The following is a 21,402-nucleotide window of genomic DNA, read 5'->3' as shown; positions in this document are numbered from 1 at the left end:
GAATTATCTTGATGGTTTGTTTTGAAAAATGATTGCAGCTTGTAAACAGGACTGCAAGACATGTACTCGAAGTGCAGCATTCCATTCAAATTGATTTCAACTCTCCTGCAGACAGAAAACAAGATCACTTCTAAAAAGCACGTGATTTTTTATGATTATGACAATGAGGCATAGAGAAAGTATTTGCTCTAAAGGAAAAAAAAGGCCACAGCACCATTTCCTATTTTGTCTAATACATCTTAATAGCTTTTAAAACAAGGGTAGGAATGTTGCAGTCCTTCAGATCTTGATGGGACTGAAACCCTTAGCATTCTTCACCATTGCTTATGCTAGCCAGGGCTGCAGAAAGGCACTGTCCAACAATATCTGGTTGGCCACATAATGCCAATCCACCCTGAGGTAAAGCAATCTTTAACACAGTTAGGGTTCCAGACTTGTTTTAACTCAATAATGCTGGAGCAATTATTATTTTCCCTTGATTATTGCAGCTTTCATTAGAAGAGGCAAAAAAAACCCCATGCTGAAATAAGTTTCTAGTTCTCACTGTTGCAAAAATCAAAATGGAGGCATGAACAGAGACCACAAGATCAACATTCAGACATGCAAGAAGATGACAAAGGTGTATTATTTAACTCCTGATTTGTAGCGATTCATTCATGATTGCTGAACGCCCGGGGTAATCAATGCAACAGTGAATGTTTGATGAACTAGTCCTGCTAGTTCTTTCAAAGCAGTGAAAGCTCTGATAACATTTTGTGCAGAATGCGAGAGTAGGAACCCACATATTCTTCTAACCAATTAATCACTCAAGTGCAATCTATGCACACACTCTCTCTCAAACTCTTTTGGAAGCCTATTCAATGGCCCTCACAGAGAAAACAAAAACAAAGGCGGAAAACACCGTGTGCTTTTTGTGTCCTTTCTTTGAAAATTCAAAGCTCAAGGAGCAACGAAAGCAGGGATTTCATTTTATTGCTGCAAAGAGGTGGAGATCTGCAAAACTAGAGCAGGCACATACTTTGGTAATTAGGAGAGCTCCAACCTAAGTTATGGCCTGCATGAAATCACATTTATTTTAACTAAACAAAGATGTAAACACAGAGCTAACAAAATATCCTTAGTTGAACTTCAGCTGGAATGATAGCTATTTTTCAGTACAGCTACACCACCCCATACTGGCTTAGGAATGGGTTGACTGCTCTTTGTGCTTCTTCATGCTTTTGTGGGGAACAGAGAACAAGAGTAACAGCACCATGCAAGTATAGAAACCAAATGCAAAACATAAGAGGTCACAAACAAGGTCCTATCTAGTCCCATATCCTGGGATCTTACTGTGGCCAGTCAGGCGCCCTCTACACTGCCATATAAAACCCAGATTATCTGCTTTGAACTTGATTATATGGCAGTGCAGATTCATATAATCCACTTCAAACCAGATAATGTGGATTATCTGCTTTGATAATCTGGATTATATGGCAGCGTAGAAGGGTCCTCAGATAAAGAAAGAAAACTAAAACAGGATACACAGTGAACAACCCTCACTACTATTCCCATCCGCATTACTGCTCTAACTGGTTACAATCATAAGTACTATTCATAAATAAAGTAAGCATTGATTTTATTTAATACTGAAATATGAAATACTCCAAAATCCAAAACTGACCGAGGCCCTGTCTGCACTGCCATATAATCTAGATTATCAAATCAGATAATCAACATTATCTGGTTTGAACTGGATTATATGAGTCTACACCGATATATATTCCAGTTCAAATCAGATAATTTGGATTTTATATGGCAGTGTAGAAGGGGCCTGAGATAGTGTCAGATGTGCTTTCTAATGTATCATGAACACAATTATTAAAATCTATATATATAAAAGGATAAAGTTGCGGGCGCAGTGACTATAACAACAAAACTAAACATCCCAGAAATACGAAATTTGGCAACACAATGCAAAAGGCTTGCCTCCAGGTTACAACAACACAACCACACCACAAAACCACAATCCAGACCCACAACACTCACAACAACGCATCATGCGATAACAACACAACTAAACGCCCCAGAAATACAAAACTTGGCAACACAATGCAAAAGCCTTGCCTCCCAGTTGTAACAACACAACCACACCACAAAACCACACAGGACCCACAAAACTCACAACAACGCATCGTGACTATAACAACACAACTAAACGCCCCAGAAATACGAAACTTGGCAACACAACGCAAAAGCCTTCCCTCCAGGTTGTAACAACAACCACACCACAAAACCACAATCCGGACCCATAAAACTCACAACAATGCATCGTGACTATAACAACACAACTAAACGTCCCAGAAATACGAAACTTGGCACACAACTAAACGCCCCAGAAATATAAAACTTGACAACACAACGCAAAAACCTTCCTTCCCGGTTGTAACAACACAACCACACCACAAAACCACAATCCGGACCCACAAAACTCACAACAATGCATTGTGACTATAACAACACAACTAAACGCCCCAGAAATACGAAACTTGGCACACAACTACACGTCCCAGAAATACAAAACTTGACAACACAACACAAAAGCCTTTTCTCCCGATTGTAACAACACAACTACACCACAAAACCACAATCCGGACCCACAAAACTCACAACAACGCATCGTGACTATAACACAACAAAACGCCCCAGAAATACAAAATTTGACAACACAACGCAAAAGCCTTGCCTCCCAGTTGTAAGAACACAACCACAACACAAAACCACAATCCGGACCCACAAAACTCACAACAACGCATCATGACTATAACAACACAACTAAACGCCCCAGAAATACAAAACTTGGCAAAACAATGCAAAAGCCTTGCCTCCCGGTTGTAACAACACAACCACACCACAAAACCACACCGGACCCACAAAACTCACAACAACGCATGATGACTATAACAACACAACTAAACGCCCCAGAAATACGAAACTTGGCAACACAACACAAAAGTATTCCCTCCCGATTGTAACAACACAACCACACCACAAAACCACAATCCGGACCCACAAAACTCACAACAATGCATCGTGACTATAACAACACAACTAAACGCCCCAGAAATACGAAACTTGGCACACAACTAAACGACCCAGAAATACAAAACTTCGCAACACAACACAAAAGCCTTGCCTCTCAGTTGTAACAACACAACCACACCACAAAACCACAATCCAGACCCACAAAACTCACAACAACGCATTGTGACTATAACAAATACAACATTTGACAACACAACTCATCCACCTCCCCAATCCCTACATTCACACTTGGCCTCCAAAAAAAAAACAATTACAATAATAACAATGACAACAACAACAACAATAAGAATCAACACCATCACAGGCAACAAACAGCCAGGCACTGAGGCTGAGAGGCCAGTCAGTGCTACACTGGGCCTCCAAAAAAAAACAATACAGTAGCATCTAACTTATCCAGCCTTCATGACCACAACAACAACAATAATAATAAACAGCTACACAGGCAAAACAAAAAAAAAGACTATTGTACCACAATAAAAATATAAACCGCACTCAGCAGAATCAGACATTACAACTAACAACAAACCAAAGACAACAGGGATCTCAAGCAATTATCAATCAACACAAAAATTGAAGAAGGTAACAGACTTCAAATACTACTAATGTGAGTATAAAGAAGGGTGGAGGTCACAGCATAAATACAACCTAATGTAGACTGACCAACACCACCAGACTAAGCCACAGCAACGCGTGGCCGGGCACAGCTAGTGTGGTATAAAATTATCTTCAGGTGTATAAGATGTACATGATACATAAATGAATTTCGTGTTCAGACTTGGGTCATATGTATGTATGTATGCAAATACAAATCCAAAACCCAAAACACATATGGTCCCACATATTTTGGATAAGAGATACTCAGCCTATAATGACAAGAGAAAGAGTGCTTAGCTTATTTTCAAAAGTAATATATTAATCCCCTCCAGGCTTTTATTATATGTTGGTCTTGGTTCATTCAAAAAAAAAGCAACCCCTTGTTTGTAATTTTGCTGTGTTCTCCCATTGTTTGTGGTACAAAAAATGCCACAACAAAACAATATGTTACAGAGTGGGGAGATGAAATAATGCACAATGTCTTGTGAATGGAAGCGTACATGGCTGTTCTCCTCAAAACACATGACATCTATGGATTTTTGCCACAGCTTTCATAGATCTTAAAACTGGAAGAAATAGAAAAGAACCATTTACCCTATAAACTCATATATAAATCGAGAAATGTTAGACATTTTTGCTGAATGGGATAACTTTAGCAATAAAGACATGTCTCTGTCTGATTCTTCTCCACACAAAGTTTCCAAAACACATCCATTCAACATTTTGTCTCTTTTTTGTCTCCTGGATACCTGCATGACTGCTGAATTTTAGGTACAATTAAAGATAACTGAAAAAATCCTGCATCTTTTCTGCTACATTATCATCAATCACTTCTTTGTCCATACCAAGCTACCTAGACATAGCAGCAGTTCCTCCTGACGTTTCGCCTGCATCTGTGGGTGGCATCTTCAGAGCATCCTAAAACAGCAACCTAAAAGACGGCTTTATACGTGGACTTCACCAGATGGTCAATACCGAAATCAGATTGATTACATCCTTTGCAGCCAAAGGTGGCAGACATCCATTCAGTCAGTGAAAACAAGACCTGGAGCTGACTGTAATTCAAATCACGAACATCTTATTGCACAATTTAGAATTAGACGAAAGAGATTAGGGAAAACACACAGACCAGTCAGATATGATCTCAAAAATATTCCTAGTGAATATGCAGTGGAGGTGAAGAATAGATTTAAAGGAATTGATTTAATAAATAGAGTCCCAGAAGAACTATGGACAGAAGTTTGCAACATTGCTTAAGAGGCAGCAACGAAGTACGTTCCAAAGAAAAAGAAACCAAGACAGCAAGATGGTTGTCTGCTGAAACACTGGAAGTAGTCCACGTAAGAAGGAAAGCAAAAGGAAACAATGATAGGAAGAGATATGCCCAATTAAATGCACAATTGCAGAAGTTAGCCAGAAGAGATAAGGAACTATTTTTAAACAAACAATGAATGGAAGTGGAAGAAGACAATGTAACAAGAAGGGACCTCTTCCAGAAAATTAGAAACATCAGAGGAAAATTTAAAGCAAAAATGGGCATGATCGAAAAGAAAGATGGTAAGGACCTAACAGAAGCTGAAGAGATCAAGAGAACGTGACGAGACTATACAGAAGATCTGTATAGGAAATGTAATAATATTGAGGATAGCTTTGATAGTGTGGTGAGTTAATTAGAACCAGACATCCTGAGTAGTGAGGTTGAACGGGCTTTAAGAAGCATTGCTAATAACAGGGCTGCAGGAGACGACGGGAACCCAGCTGAACTGTTTAAAATCTTGAAAGATGATGCTGTCGAGGTGATGCATGTCATATGCCAGCAAATATGGAAAACACAAGAATGGCCATCAGATTGGAAAAAAAATCAATTTATATCCCCATACAAAAACAACAACAAAAGAAATACTAAAGAATGCTCAAACTTTTGTACAGTGGCACTTATTTCACATGACAGTAAGATAATGCTCAAAATCCTGCAAGGTAGATTCCAGCAACACATGGAGCGAGAGTTTCCAGATTTACAAGCTGGATTTAGAAAAGACAGAGGAACAAGAGACCAAATTGCCAATGTCCGCTGGATAATGGAGGAAGGCAGGGAGTTGCAGAAAAACATCTATTTCTGTTTTATTGACTATTCTAATGCTTTTGACTGTGTGGATCATGATAAATTGTGGCAAGTTCTTGGTGGTATGGGGATACCACGTCACCTTGTTTGTCTCCTGAGGAATCTGTATAACGACTAAGTAGCAACAGTAAGAACAGATCACAGAACAACAGACTGGTTCAAGATTGGGAAATTCAACCTATTCAACTTGTATGTGACGTGCAGGGCTTGATGAATGCAAGGCTGATGTTAAAATTGCTGGAAGAAACATTAACAAACTTAGATATGCAGATGATACCACTTTGATGGCTGAAAGCGAGGAGGAGCCAAGGAGCCTTATAACTAAGATGAAAGAAGAAAGTGCAAAAGCTGGGTTGCGGTTAAACATCAAGAAAACCAAGATTATGGCAACCAGACGGACTGATAACTGGCAAATAGATGGAAGAAAACGTGGAGGCAGTGAGAGACTTTAAATTTCTAGGTGAAAAGATTACTGCAGATGCAGACTGCAGCCAGGAAATCAAAAGACGTTTACTTCTTGGGAGGAGAACAATGAACAATCTTGATAAAATAGTGAAAAGTAGAGACAACGAGTTAAAGCATAGTTAAAGCAATGGTATTTCCCATAGTAACCTATGGATGCGAGAATTGGGCCATAAGGAAGGCTGAGCGAAGGAAAATAGATGCTTTTGAACTGTGGTGTTGGAGGAAAATCCTGAGAGTGCCTTGGATCGCAAGAAGATCCAACCAGTCCATAATCCAGGAAATAATGCCCAGCTGCTCACTGGAGGAAAGGATATTAGATGCAAAGATGAAGTACTTTGGCCACATAGTGTGAAGTCAGGAAAGCTTGGAGAAGAGAATGATGATGGGCAAAATGGAAGGAAAAAGGAAGAGGAGCCAATCAAGAGCAAGCTGGATGGATGGTATCCTTGAAGTGACTGGCTTTACCTTGAAGGAGCCGGGGATGGCAACGACAGACAGGGAGCTCTGGTGTGGGCTGGTCCATGAGGTCACAAAGAGTTGGAAGCAACAACAAACATAATACAACCTAAGAGCAAAGTTTCTTGATCAGGTGGTCCAAATGCTCTTCCTACCTAATAATACTTACTGATAACAGGTTGAAACTGAAACTACTGGATTTTTCTGTGTCTTATGTTTGTACATATTGACCTAAGAATACTAAACAATACCACTTACTTGAAAACGAAGGTCCACGATTCTATAAAGAGTGAGGTATGCAGGATTCAAGGCTGACTGCCAAGAACATTCTAGAAATAAAGCTAGCAATTACCAAGCAGTTTTCTACATGAGCTAGAGAATAAACATCCATACTCTTTAGTTGAAAGTCATAAATATTCATAATTTGCTGCCATAGGAAATACAATACATTACAGCATATTTATAATGGTTGACCTCAGAAATCAAATATTTCTTCCCCATGGACTTTTCTTTTACAGAGGAAAGCCCACTTTAATTCCGTTTATTGGGCAAAAAGTCATGTATTGAACTTGTTCAAAAATATTAAGAAATCCAATTTAAAAACTGAAAAGTAAAATTTTAATCCCTTGATTAAACTAAGTAAGTAAGCTCACTACGGACATTACTGCATGCCTGCTGCGATCCTGTAAAATTCCCAAAACATGGCACAGCAGCAGCAGCTTATGGCGATGGGCAGCTTTGCATTGACAATAGCAAGTCCTCAGCTGTACAAAGTTGTACTTCTGGCTGGGCAGCATACTTCTGCCCTCCTGTTGTGCTGCCACAGAAGCACCCACACTCACTGCCCTAACTAGGTCTGGGACCATGGCATGATCAGGAGAAATTGACAAGATTTACTCTTCAATAGCCCAGTGGCTTCATTATGGGTAGTAGTGGAATGGCACTATATAGGTTTGCCACCTCCATGCAATAATGTCCTTATCTGTTCAGAAGCTGTACAATTAGAATTTGTTGAAACATAACAATCTTACATTGCCTGCTGGAGAGTGGAACCACTGAAATCGTATTAGGAGAACTCACTTTTACATACGTGCATTGGCCACAGTTGTTTTGATCTCCATTTCAGATGGGAGGTTGCCCAGGTAACTTTGGTCTGAACCCAATTCAGAACAATCGGGTCAAGAGAAACCTCAATTTAAATTAGGAGATATGACAGAAGAAGTCCAGAATCGGATGAGGATGATAAATCGAAATTTAATGAAAAGACTTAAGGAGACACAGTTGGATTGGACCTTCAAAAAAATTTATAATTTTGAAAGACTATGGATAACTGAACTGCAAGTTTTCAAAATATAGGAAGGGATAACAAAGTTTGCCTGTATAAGTGATTAAGAAGAATGGGATTTTAACTTGATGATTTAAAATATGATCTATCTATCTATCTAAATATAAAAAAAGCTGTGGCAAAGTGTGGTGGTATGGGAAATAAAATATTGAGGAATTGGTGGTAGTTAGTATATGTTATTTCCTAAAGCTTGTGAATTTACAATATTTCTGGTTGTTCCTTTTTTTTGTCTGTTGGAGGCAAGTATGAATGCTGCAATTAGCCAGAATGATTAGCATCTAATGGCCTTCCAGCTTCAAAGCCTGGCTGCTTCCTACCTGGGGGAATCCTTTGTTGGGTAGATGTTAGCTAGCCCGGATTGTTTCATGTCTGGAATTCCCGTTTTCAGAGTGTTGCTCTTTGCCATATTTTCTGTTCTTCTACTGTATGTGTAGATGAAGAAGTACCAATGTGCAGTGCTTGAGCGTACACAATCAAAAAGAAAGGCCCTCAGAAAACAGAGGTTGTGCCAGGCTTTAATGATGCAAGGCTATTCAGTGCTATTCATGCTGGCCAACAATGGATTCCCCTAGGTAGGAAGCAGCCAGGCAAGTGGGGTTTATATCCCTGTGGAATAATGTCCAGGGTGGGAGAAAGAAATCTTGTTGGTTGGAGGGAAGTATGAATGCTGCAATTAGCCAGAATGCTTAGCATTTAATGGCCTAAGTGAACCCTGCCTGTCCCCCGGGCACTACTGTGGCTGAGGGAGTTGCTATGACAAGAAGGGGGTGGGGCCTAAAAGGGGCGAGGCCTACCCTTCTGACTGCCAGCCAGGAGGAGAACAGCTCTTCCTCGTTCTCTGTAATTTGGATTTTATTTTACTAGGTTCATTTGATTGAAAGACATAGATTGAATTACTATGTCTTTTGTGGCCAAATTTGGTGTAATTTGGTTCAGTGGTTTTGTTACTCCATGGGAAAACACACATTACATTTATATAGATATAGCTATTGCTATAGATATATATCAGACACTATAGATTAACCCCTCATATAAGAAATATTGGTTAATAGAGACCTAGTACCTACTAAGGAAATTTATTTTTACAGAAATATATAAAGTTTGTGGAGAGGAAAAAAGGGGGGAAGAAAGATAGCGACATATAGTATATTTTGTACACATAAATACTAACCTACTAACAAACAGATTAATTCAATTAACTTTTTAATATTAAGTTTGGCTATAAACAAACCTGAACAAGAGAGTTATAAAATAAATTAACAAAAACAATCAAGAAATTTTAAGAAGAAAAAAAGAGAAGAAAAGCAATATGGAACAAGACAGAAAACATAAGAAAAAGGTTCAGAAAGATAAGACTATTAGGCTTAAAAGAAGATAATATTTTTCTCTTTGATATGGAGGATATATCAGACCTGCAAAATTTTAGTATTTTGCAATAATGAGTATTTGAGTAACAGACACCAAGAATTGGATGTAACACAATAAAATGTTATATAATGCTTCTCTCCTTGACCGCTATGCCGTTTTCCTCCCCTTTGTTAATTTACTAGATTGTTAATACAGTAGAGTCTCACTTATCCAAGACTCGCTAATCCAACGTTCTGGATTATCCAACGCATTTTTGTAGTCAATGTTTTCAATACATCGTGATATTTTGGTGCTAAATTCGTAAATACAGTAATTACTACATAGCATTACTCCATATTGAACTACTTTTTCTGTCAAATTTGTTGTATAACATGATGTTTTGGTGCTTAATTTGTAAAATCATAACCTAATTTGATGTTTAATGAGCTTTTCCTTAATCCCTCCTTATTATCCAACATATTCACTTATCCAACATTCTGCCGGCTCATTTATGTTGGATAAGTGAGACTCTACTGTATTTAATTTACTAACACTATTCCGAGTACCCTACCAGCTCCCTTTTCCCTATCATGCCCACTGGAAAAAATATTTGGAAATGATAAATAAAAATGGAATTTTAAAAGTTAATTTTTGTGCTTTTTACTGATTGTTATTTTTTAAAAATACCACTTATTTTGCCACTTGTCAAAATGGCCTAGCATTATCAGCCATACAATCTTTTCACAAGATTTCATTTACTAAATGGTTAACAAAAATCAGGGGTGGGGAAATGCTTCCCTTAACTCTTGATGTTCCAGTCCTCGCTGGAGGACAGCAATCATGGGGCTGTCCCAATTAATATCTGGCCCTACACATAGAGGCACACATTAGACTTGGTTTTCTGCCAGGGATGGGAGGAAGGTGGAGATGTAGACGAGCTGTCAATCGCTCCGTTGCCATTGAGCGACCATCACCTGATCAGGTTTGGGTTTACTGTGCCCCCTAACCTCTGCAGGGATGGAGCACCAAATAGAATGGTCCGCACCCAGTAGGCTTATGGTTCCGGATGGATTCCTCATGGCTCTTGGGGAATTTCCCACCACCTCGGTAGGTGATCCTCTTGATATTCTGGTCGCTCTCTGGAATAGACACTATTGCTCCAGAATATTCCCTCCCACATAGCAAAGCTAAATCAGCTCCTTGGTTCAACAGGAGCTGGCAGCAATGAGGCGTGTGAAAAGGGAACTAGAGTATGTATGGCATTTAACTTGTGAGTCAGACCAAATACAATTATGTGCCTATCTAAGGGCATATGCTGCGGCAGTGGAGGCCACAAAAAATCTGATTGCAGCCAACATTATGCCCGCTAAGAATCGTCCAGCAGAATTGTTTCAAATGGTCAGAGAGTTGTTAAATCACATCCCACGAGATGGGATCCATGACCATTCAGCAGCTCGCATTTCTTGGTTCTTTGCGGGCAAAGTCGCTCTGATCCATTACGACCTAAACACCATGTTCTAGAAAGTGAAAAAGGAAAACAATACAACTTTGTTGGTCAGGAATTTTGGATATGACATTTGTTTAATGGTCGACATAAATCTATGGTAAAGGAAATGATACTTGTTCAGGCCACGGTGGTAGGGTTATGTGTTTGTAAAATGTTCATTGTTTTGTGTTCTGCTTTACTGTAAGTTGTCAATGTATGTAAATAAAATAAAAATTAATTTATTAAAAAAAACACCATGTTAATGGCAGTCTCTGAAGACATAACACGAGCATCTGCTTGTCCAGTTTTAATGCATTCATTTCAATTGGTGCACCCCGAGGATGCGGACAAGGTAGTTGTTAGTTGTCCTTGCAAAAAGGCAAGATTCCAGCGGGATTAAAGGAGGCTGTCATAAAACAGCTGTTGAAAAAACCATCACTGGACCCCAACTCAGTTGAACAACTTTCAACCAGTATCCAATCTCCCCTTTTTGGGCAAAATCCTGGAATGTGTGAGGACCTCGCAACTCCAGCGGTTCTTGAAGAAAACTGATCATCTGGATCTAGCGCAGTCTGACGTTAGGCTAGGACATGGAACTGAAACAGCCTTGGTTGCCTTAGTGGATGATCTACACAGGGAACTGGACAGGGGAGTGTGTCCCTGTTGGTTCTCTTGGACCTCTCAGGGGCCTTCAATACCGTTGACCACAGTATCCTTCTGAGACGCCTAGTGGGAATGGGGCTTGGAGACACTGTTTGGCCATGGCTCCAGTCCCTCTTGGAGGGTCGTTCTCAGAAGTTATTGTTCGGTCCTGCAGCCTTGGTCTTGTGAAGTCCTGCAGGGCTCAGTGTTGTCCCCTATGTTGTTTAACATCTACACGAATCCATTGAGAGAGATCATCCGAAGTTTTGGAGTTTGATGTCATTTGTACACAGACTCTTTTCCACCTGCTACTAAGGAGGCTGTTCAGGTCCTGAACTGGTGCTTGGCAGCTGTGATGGATGGGATGAGCAATTTGAAATTAAATCCAGACAGAACAGATGTACTCCTGATCAGTCGTAAGGCTGAACAGGGTATAGGGTTACAAGCCTGTGTTGGATGGGATTACACTCCCTCTGAAGTTGCAGGTTCGCAGCTCTGGAGTTCTCTGGACTCATCACTGAGCCTGGAACCCCAGGTCTTGGCAGTGGCCAGGGGTGCTTTTGCACAATTGAAACTTGTGCGCCAGTTGCATCCATACCATGAGAAGCCAGACTTGACCTCTGTGATCCATGCTCTTGTTACATCCCAAACAGACTACTGCAACACACTACAGGTTGTTGCCTTTGAAGACTGTTCGGAAGCTTCAACTGGTCCAACGGGCAGCAGCCAGATTCCTGACTGGGGAAGTGTACGGGGGCACACAACCCCCATTATGCCAGCTCCACTGGCTGCAAATCTCCTACCGGGCACAATTCGAAGTGCTGGCTTTAGCCTATAAAGCCCTAAATGGTTTCGGCCCAGCTTACCTATTCAAACGTATCTCCCTCTATCCACCTCGAAGATTAAGATCGTCTGGGGAGGCCCTGCTCTCAGTCCCACCTCCTTCATAGGTGCGGCTGCTGGGGATAAGAGACAGGGCCTTCTCCGTGATGGCCCCTCAGGTGTGAAACTTCCTCCCTAATGAGATTAGAGCAGTCCCTCACTACTGTCCTTCAGGAAGAAAGTAAAAACATGGCTATGGGACTAAGCATTTGGATAGAAAGTCCTAGTGCAATAAGAGAATAAGGAAAAGTGAAATGACAAAGGGAACGGCCTGGGATTATGATTTAGGGTGGTGTGATAATAATAATTGTTTTAAATTGACTTGTTTTAATGTTTTGGTTTTAATCTGTGTATTTTATTATATGTATGTCTATGACATCAAATTGCTGCCTATTTATAAGACCGCTCTGAGTCTCCTTCAAGGTGAGAAGCGCAGGATATAAATGCAGTAAATAAATAAATAATAAATAAATAAAATTAGCTAAAAGAGAAAACAAAAACCTCACATCACTTCCAATTTGGGAATGCCCAGGGATGAAAACAGCCCCCCCCCCCACACACACACACATTGCCACTCCTGCTTTAAATATTAATGGGTGAGAGGGACATTGCCAATAGCATTTTATTTCTTGGTGGAATTTCACAGGATAGTGTTCCCTCCTGAGGGGATCAAGACTGCCAAGATTCAACTGAATAAATGTAGAGCTTTATGCCGTTGCAATCTTTATACTTTGAAGCACCTCTCTCAAAAAAGGAGGGGCACTTATTTCCTTTATCAGCAACAATTTTTACAGAAATCCCAGATAGTGAAAAGCAGAGACATCACACTCTCAACGAAGGCCCGCATAGTTAAAGCAATTGTATTCCCCATAGTAACCTATGGTTGCGAGAGCTGGACCATAAGGAAGGCTGAGCGAAGGAAGAGAGACGCTTTTGAACTTTAGTGCTGGAAGAAAATCCTGAGAGTTCCTTGGACCACAAGAAGATCCAACCAGTCCATCATCCAGGAAATAATGCCCGGCTGCTCAATGGAGGGAAGGATATTAGAGGCAATTATGAAGTATTTTGGCCACATCATGAGAAGACAGGAAAGCTTGGAAAAGTTAATGATGCTGGAGAAAACAGAAGGAAAACAGAAGAGAGGCAAGATGGGTGGATGGTATCCTTGAAGTGACTGGCTTGACCTTGAAGGAACTGGGGCGGCGACGGCCAACAGGGAGCTCTGGTGTGCACTGGTCCATGAGGTCACGAAGAGTTGGAAACGACTGCGTGAATGAAGAAGAATATGAGTTTAATTACATTTTGTCTTTATGTGGTTAATTTTTACTCATGTTTAATTGTTGTAAGCTGCCTTGAGTCCTGCACTAAGATAAGTGTAGAAGATAATACAGTAAGAGCACTACACTCAGATTAAGAAATGGACATTTCAGAAGAACAAGTGAAGCAATTTGTGTGGAAGAGGAATATTAATAGAACGGTAAGGATGTGGAAAATAATTTACTTCCTCTTACCTGAAAAAGCAGTTTACAACTCTAGGCATGGCTATACTTTGCAACACAAATGCCAGGGCCACTTCCTATTTCAAAAAACGGCCTCTCTTGAGCCCAAATAACTCAAGGTGAGCCCAAAGGGTGGTATAAATGTCTATCCCCATCACATTGAGGGCAAAGAAAAGGCTTTTCTGAAATGGTCTGTAAAACTTCTATTCATTTTTTTTACCCCTGGGGAGGCTGAGGTTTCAAACTTGGCACATCCTACCTTAACATTAGGGTTGCAAACATCTAAAGCAACAGACAGGCCTTCGGTCCTGTGTTGTTTGATAAAGTGGCAAATGCTCCGATGACTGCCTATTTAAGCAGATTGGTTCATTACACTGGAAAGGGATTTATATTTTATACTGTTTTCACTCCTCATCTAGACAGAAGGTGCAGAGCAAACCATACTGTTAAAATGACAACTATATAATATAAACAAAATACATAATACATACCTGCTTATTACCCTAACTAAATGTAGCATCTTTTAGAGATACTGAAATAAGTGTTCTATTATGAAAGGTACAAGTTACTGAGAAGAAAACTCTGTAATAGTCTTCCTTTCATTCCACATTAGACTGGCCCTCTTCACATCAAAATAATTCGCTCTTAATAACTATTCCCACAGATTAGCATTTACACCATGAAAGCATACATTACAAGTGTAACAGCTGACATACCACCAAGAGTTGGGAAGGGAGTAGGCTACACTGAAGTGCGAAGGCATAACATTTCCTTCCAGGACAGTTTTCTGAGTTAAACAGTCTCCTGCAGTAGTTTTGCTATAGAGCAACTAAAGGAGCTGTTTTAAATCATAAAAATCAGGACAGGCCAGTTTACTTTCTAATCCATCTAACCCAGTTCTGATCAAATGCTGCCCCAGTTCAGTGCTCTGTAAAGAATTCTAAACAGTATCATCCAATCACAGAACTTATTTATCTAATTTGGTCTTTCAAGCTTAGCTAATAAATCTGATTACTAAAATAGACAGTCGTAAAAATCAAGTAATTAACAAAAAAACCCTTCAAAATCTAAGAATTGGTAGTTTGGTCATGGAACATACTGTAAATATATTAGTTAGTATATTAAAGCAAAGAGATAGAGAATTGCTTCTTTGCCCACTATACAAAAACTGGCGGGGGAAGTGTAGAAATTAACGATTGTGAACAAAATGATTATTTCCAAATAAACTGGCCAACTTTTGACCAACAGTAGAATTAAATAGAACAAATCTGTAACCACAGATATGTTAACAATTAACTGTTATATAAATATAGACGAAGAACTGTGATAGATTATCTGATTATTGGTTTTTTTCTTGGTATAGTTGCATTTGTTGATCTCATGCTGTATAATTGTGATACATGGAGTGGTTATGAATTATAGCCTTATTAAAAATATTACTGAAGAAATAATTGCACAAACATGTAGATGACAGGAACGGCCAGGAAGCAAAGGCCCTTTTTCTTTTCACAATTTTTGACTAAAAATAACAAGAGGAATAAATTTCTAAATGGCACTTTTGCCACTAACCTAATTCTCTGTCACATCAAAGATACTAAAATGAGCTATTTTACAAATACATTTGTGTATCTTAGAGATATTCTTTTTCTCTACAGCTGAGAAATAAACTTAGATAAATGATTAATGACATCAGGAATATGGTACTTCATACAACTCTGGCATTTCTTCATTCAATAATGTTATTGTATTTCTTTTACCAATTGCTTTTTCCTTTTTTAGTAAAATACGTTAAAGTTTTTAAATAAATGACTAAACGAAGTTACAAACATCTTGTATTTTACTTTATTTTATTCTTTTAAAAATCCTTAAGCATTGTTGAATGGTGGGACTGCAATAGTGTTACATTTTCCTCCTTCAGAAAAGGATTACTGTACATTAGTATGCATGTGGATACACACTACTATACCCAAACAAAACAAAAACAACATGCCAGAACTCTGCCATATTTAGAAGGGATCTCTGATAGTCATCCTAAAAGATAAAAGCAATCTGTGGCTGCAATACCAGTCTGCTGCCAGGATAAAGTACCATGTCAATTGTTATGAGAACCCAAGAAGCCAGTTTGATCAAAGGCTAGGGCAAAGCACTAGAGGTGAACGCTCGCACCACAGGCTATGACAGCTTGGAAATAATGCCTCTTCTAAGTCTGCAAGTAGCTGGCATTTGTACAGTGCCTCAGAACTTTCCCCTTTATGCACCCTCAGCACCCTTATCGCAGGTTGGCATGGGACGGGGCAAGCAGCTGAGGTACGTATATTAGGGAAGGAGGAAAAAAGCATTCGCACTGAACTGTCACAATTCACAGAAGACGACATGTTTCAAAATATTTGTTTCTAACGTTCCATTCCATCCAGGCATAAAGCTTTCTTCTGTCAACAAATCAGGTCACATTCGTTCACAAGCGACGTAAGAAAAGAACTCTGGCAAGGGTTCTGGTGTTCTTGCTGATTGGGGAAGGAGGTAGTTCATTTGCCTCTTCACAAGAGCAAGCGAGGAGAGGGTCTTCTGGTGCCTTTGCTGTTCCTGTTCACATAGAGAGATGGAACTTCAATAAAAGATATCTTTGTTTGAGACTATGAGCATGGGGCACACAATGTACCAATGCTGAAACCCTCTTTGGCAGCTGAAAAAAAATATTATCATGCTTGAAGACTAGCTGATGATTTTATGGCATGGCTGTATATCTTTATATATAAAAATACAGTCTGCATGTGTTTGTGCACGAAGAACTTGAAAAGTAGTTGGTCGATTAACTTGAAATTTTGACACAACATTCCATTCAATTATGCATGTGTTTTATATTAAAATGAGTTTGGGGGAAAGAGAACCACAAATGATGGGATATGCAGTACATTCAATCACTTCCGTTCCCACAGACCACAGCTACTTGAACCAATGACAGATCAGGACCAAACCTGGCACACATACCCCCCATGACCCACTTTATGTTCTGAAAATACTGGAATAGAAAATACTGGAAAAGTTTGGGGGATATTGACCTTGATTTACGAGAGATATAGTTCACCTGCATCCAGAGAAATTGTGACCACCATCGACAATGGACCAGGAACAAACATAGCACAGAGAACCCCCATGACCAACTGAACATACTGCTGTGGTATGTTGGAGTTGACCTTGATTATGGGAGCTGTAGTTCACCCTTATCCAGAGTGCACTAAACCAGGCCGACAATGGATCTGGACCAAACTTGGCACACAGACCCAACATGGCCAACTCCACATATACGCAGGAGTTGGGGGTGATTGCCCTGGGAATCCCACTCATTCTGACTGACATGGCGTTCAAATACAAAGGACTTCAATTACCAATATGCCTTGTGTTCGCAACGACTATCAATTAAGCACAGGGGTAATGTTTGCAAGTGTGCGGTTTGAAATTAGAAAACAAATGCTTCTATCATGGACAATTATACATTGCATGCTCCAGAGTCAGTGAAAGATCTGATCTTAATGTTTATGTGGAAAAAAGACAAACAAAAAATGTAGTCAATCCACTAGCATTACAATAAAAAATGATTTCTGGGGGAAAAAACCCTCTTTTTCCTTCCTTCTCATACATTCCACACGGACACAGCAACTCAAGGCAGGGAACTGAATTGAATGATATGCTTTCTCACAGAATCTATGTTTACTAAAATACTTTTATTTACTTTCAGGTTCATTGCATATCATACTGAGCTGCAGTGAAGCGTAGCTGGGTTTAGTTAGTGCGTTATATATGACAATGACCAAAGCAGAGGAAGGAAAAGGGAAATGCCAAGTATAGTAGAGTTCTGGTTAACCGACTTCCGGTTATCCAATCTACCGTATTATCCAACATGCCAGGCCGGCCCTTTGGAGAAGCCAAGCTAGGCAGCAACGTGCACGGGGCTTCCTTAAACTGAGAACTTGGAGCAATGGGTTCAAATTACAGGAGATTCTACCTGAACATTTAGAAACCTTCCTGACTTTAAGAGCTGTTAGGCAGTAGAACTCTCTGCCTCAGAGTGTGAGGAAGATCCTTTCTTGGAGGCTTTTAAAGATAGGCTGGATGGCTATCTATCAGGGGTACTTTGTGCTTTTCCTGCATGGCAGGGGGTTGGACTAGATGGCCCATGTGGTCTCTTCCAACTCTATGATTCTATGGTCTATTTGGAGTTCAAACTGTTATCCTCCCACTCCGCAAGACATTGACAAGGTGGAGTCACTTCCTTCAATTATGACTCTCATCAACTAGGAAGCTTTTGCAAGTCATTTCCATGCTCGAAATATTGATATAAGGATAATACACATCTCTTTTATAAATCAACTAGCTGTGCCCGGCCACGCGTTGCTGTGGCCAAGTATGGTGTTATGGGAAATAAAATATTGAGGAACTGGTGGTAGTTAAGGTAAAGGGTAAACGTTTTCCCCTGACATTAAGTCCAGTCATGTCTGACTCAGAGTGTTGGTGCTCATCTCCATTTCTAAGCCGAAGAGCCAGCGTTGTCCATAGACTCCTCCAAGGTCATCTGGGATGACTGCATAGAGCGGCGTTACCTTCCCACCCGAGCAGTACCTATTGATGCACTCACATTTGCATGTTTTTGAACTTCTGGGTTGGCAGAAGCTGGGGCTAACAGTGGGGGCTCTCTCCGCTCCCCCAATTCAAACCTGCAGCCTTTTGGTCCAGAAGTTCAGCAGCTCAGCGCTTTAACACGCTGCGCCATCAGGGGATATTATTTCCTAAAGGTTGTGAATATACAATATTTCTGATTGGGTTTTTTTTCTGTTGGAGGCAAGTATGAATGCTGCAATTAGGAAAAATGATTAGGATGTAATGGCCTTGCAGCTTTAAAGCCTGGCTGCTTCCTCCCTAAGTGAATTTTTTGTTGGGAGGTGTTAGCTGGCCCTGATTCTTTCCTGTCTGGAATTCCCTTGTTTTCAGAGTAGTGTTGTTTGCAATATTTTATGTGCGTCTACTGTCTGTGGCCCTGAGAAAACAGAGGATTTGCCAGACTTTGATGATGGGAATACTTTGTTGGGAGGTGTTAGCTGGCCCTGATTGTTTCCTGTGTGGAATTCCATTACTACATAGCATTACTGCGCATGGAACTACTTTTTCTGTCAAATTTGTTGTATAACATGATGTTTTGGTGCTTAATTTGTATAACGATTACCTAATTTGATGTTTAATCGGCTTTTCCTGAATCCCTTCTTATTATCCAACATATTCACTTATCCTGCCGGCCTGTTTATGTTGGATAAGTGAGACTCTACTGTATATTGATAATCTTCTATTATCTGCTTAGAACTGGATTATATGAGGCCCCTTCTTCACAGCTGGATAAAATGCACACTGAAGTGGATTATATGGCAGTGTGGAGTCAAGATAATCCAGTGCAAAGCAGATAATGTAAGATTATAAATGGGTTATAGAGCTGTGTAGAAGGGCCTTGAGTCTACACTGCCATATAATCCAGTTAAAATCAGATAATCTGTGGAAGAAGCCTAAGTGAGGCCTAAATCTGCCTGTCCCCTAACTGAAGCCTGGCTGTCCCTTGGCTGGTTGCTAGGCAACCAAGTGGGCAGAGATTAGCCCTCTAAACTGGCAGCAATTGGATAAAAAAAATTATTGCTCTCCCTCTAATTAGGACTTTATTTTTCTTTTCTTTTTGTTGTATCAACCTGGAGGCATGGATGATGGGTTGTGTTGTCAAATTTCGAGGTTGCGAGGCCTGTACTTTTGTTGTTTTGTCCGCTGCCCTGATGCCATCACTCTTTTATATATATAGATAAAATGGCAACAATTCAGTATTATTATGTCTGCCGTGACCTGAAACAAGTAGAAAATTTCTCCCATCATTATAATTAACCTGAAAAAATGCTGAACCTCATTAAGGGCATGATATGGAAGGGGCATCCCTTAAGAAAGTAGATCACTCCCTTTATGACTCAATGTTTGACTTATACAATGAAAACAGCTTTCATTCACACATGACAATAAGTGGCTTAGAGCTTTTAAAGCATAAAGAAGGGAAAGTAAAATCTAGATGGGTCTCACCCAAAAGTTGGTACACAACTTTAATGGCAGAGTTTGGGAAACCCTGTTTGGACTACATCTCTCAGAATCCATGTCAGCATGCTCTCTGGCCATAAAGTGGGTTCCCAAAGATTTCGAACAAAAAGTTCTGCTTTTTTGGACTAAATGCTGGCAAACTGCTAGCGAAAAAAACGAGAACTGAGCAGGAATAAGAATTGAATGAAGTTTTCTTGGTTAATTCATGCTGCAATGTTTTGTTGCGGCTCCCAAATGCAATTTCAGAAATTAACATTGAGGCTTGCCTTAGGAACTTCAAAAGCTGGGGGTTTCTACCACATTTAATTTTATATCTAACACAATAACACACTAAACAATCCCATAATCATGCTTAATTTTTAATTACGTAATCTACTGAGATGTGATAGCCTAGAAAAAGAAAGCAAAAAAAAAAAAAATCAGAGAGAAGTCCTTTTGTTTTCCTGGAGATAAATAATGTATTATTTTAGAAAGATTAATAAGCTGCTTAGGACAAGATGTTATTATTACTTCAAAATAATTTCCAAAAGCTATTCAATAAAACTTATATGGAAGAATGTTTACAGTGTTAGCTCACTATAATTCCGAGTTGGCATTCTTTTCGCAATTTAATTTATGGAAATTATGTCTGACTACAGCTATGGAGAATGAGTAGAGACTAAAATACCGAACTTCTTTTCTGTTTTATTGGGGGAGGGGTTGCTTTCTACTTAAAATGGCAAAACTGAAGAATTTCTTTATAATGTAGACTTCCTTACAGTTCAAGACCTTGCAGCACGATTTAAAGAAAAGAAAATTTAAGACAACTCAATTTGAAATTAAACTCTGAACTTTTAATGAAGTCCAGCCACACGCAAATAGGATTGAGACCCGCATCTGAAATGTCATCTTTATGAATTTTCTAGGTTCCCCAGGGTGACTATATGGTAACTTTTAGCAGAAGCCACTAATTTCAATAGGGCTCACTATTATCCACATTTCAGTTTCCACACAAAATTCAAGTACCCCACAAATATGAGGGTTATATTATAAAACAAATATTATATTTGTATGCCAAACTAAGATATATATAATGAATTTTATGTTTCTAAAGTAATGAGACAACTTCCAATATTTAAAGGTGGAGGAGGTCTATTTCTTCTCGGCCTTTTGGCTAAGATCAAGTGTAGTATTTAATACAGAAAATGCCAATAGGAAACAAAATGGATGTCAACTTCATGCATTTTGCCTTAAGCTTTTAAAGAAGGCTTATTCTGGATAATATGTAATCTGGAAATGAAAAACTCCACAGTCATTCACTACGTCATAGTCACAGCATAGTAAGGTCTAGTTAAGCTTCTTCTACCAGTTCTAGCTACATTAC

General features: G+C 39.6%; 1 protein-coding gene and 1 pseudogene across 2 annotated transcripts in view; one reads left to right on the top strand and one right to left on the bottom strand.

Annotated features, from left to right (window-relative positions):
* The window catches only part of mecp2 (methyl-CpG binding protein 2), a 125,276-nt gene that overhangs the window by 67,409 nt on the left and 36,465 nt on the right, over window positions 1-21,402 (bottom strand). The gene's annotated exons all lie outside the window — the stretch shown is intronic.
* Window positions 21,173-21,327, top strand: LOC134297227 (U2 spliceosomal RNA; annotated as a pseudogene).

Source organism: Anolis carolinensis, chromosome 2, assembly GCF_035594765.1.
Source record: "Anolis carolinensis isolate JA03-04 chromosome 2, rAnoCar3.1.pri, whole genome shotgun sequence".
NCBI lineage: Eukaryota > Metazoa > Chordata > Lepidosauria > Squamata > Dactyloidae > Anolis > Anolis carolinensis.
Note: the sequence above shows the minus strand (reverse complement) of the source record. Positions and strands in the feature narration are given on the sequence as shown.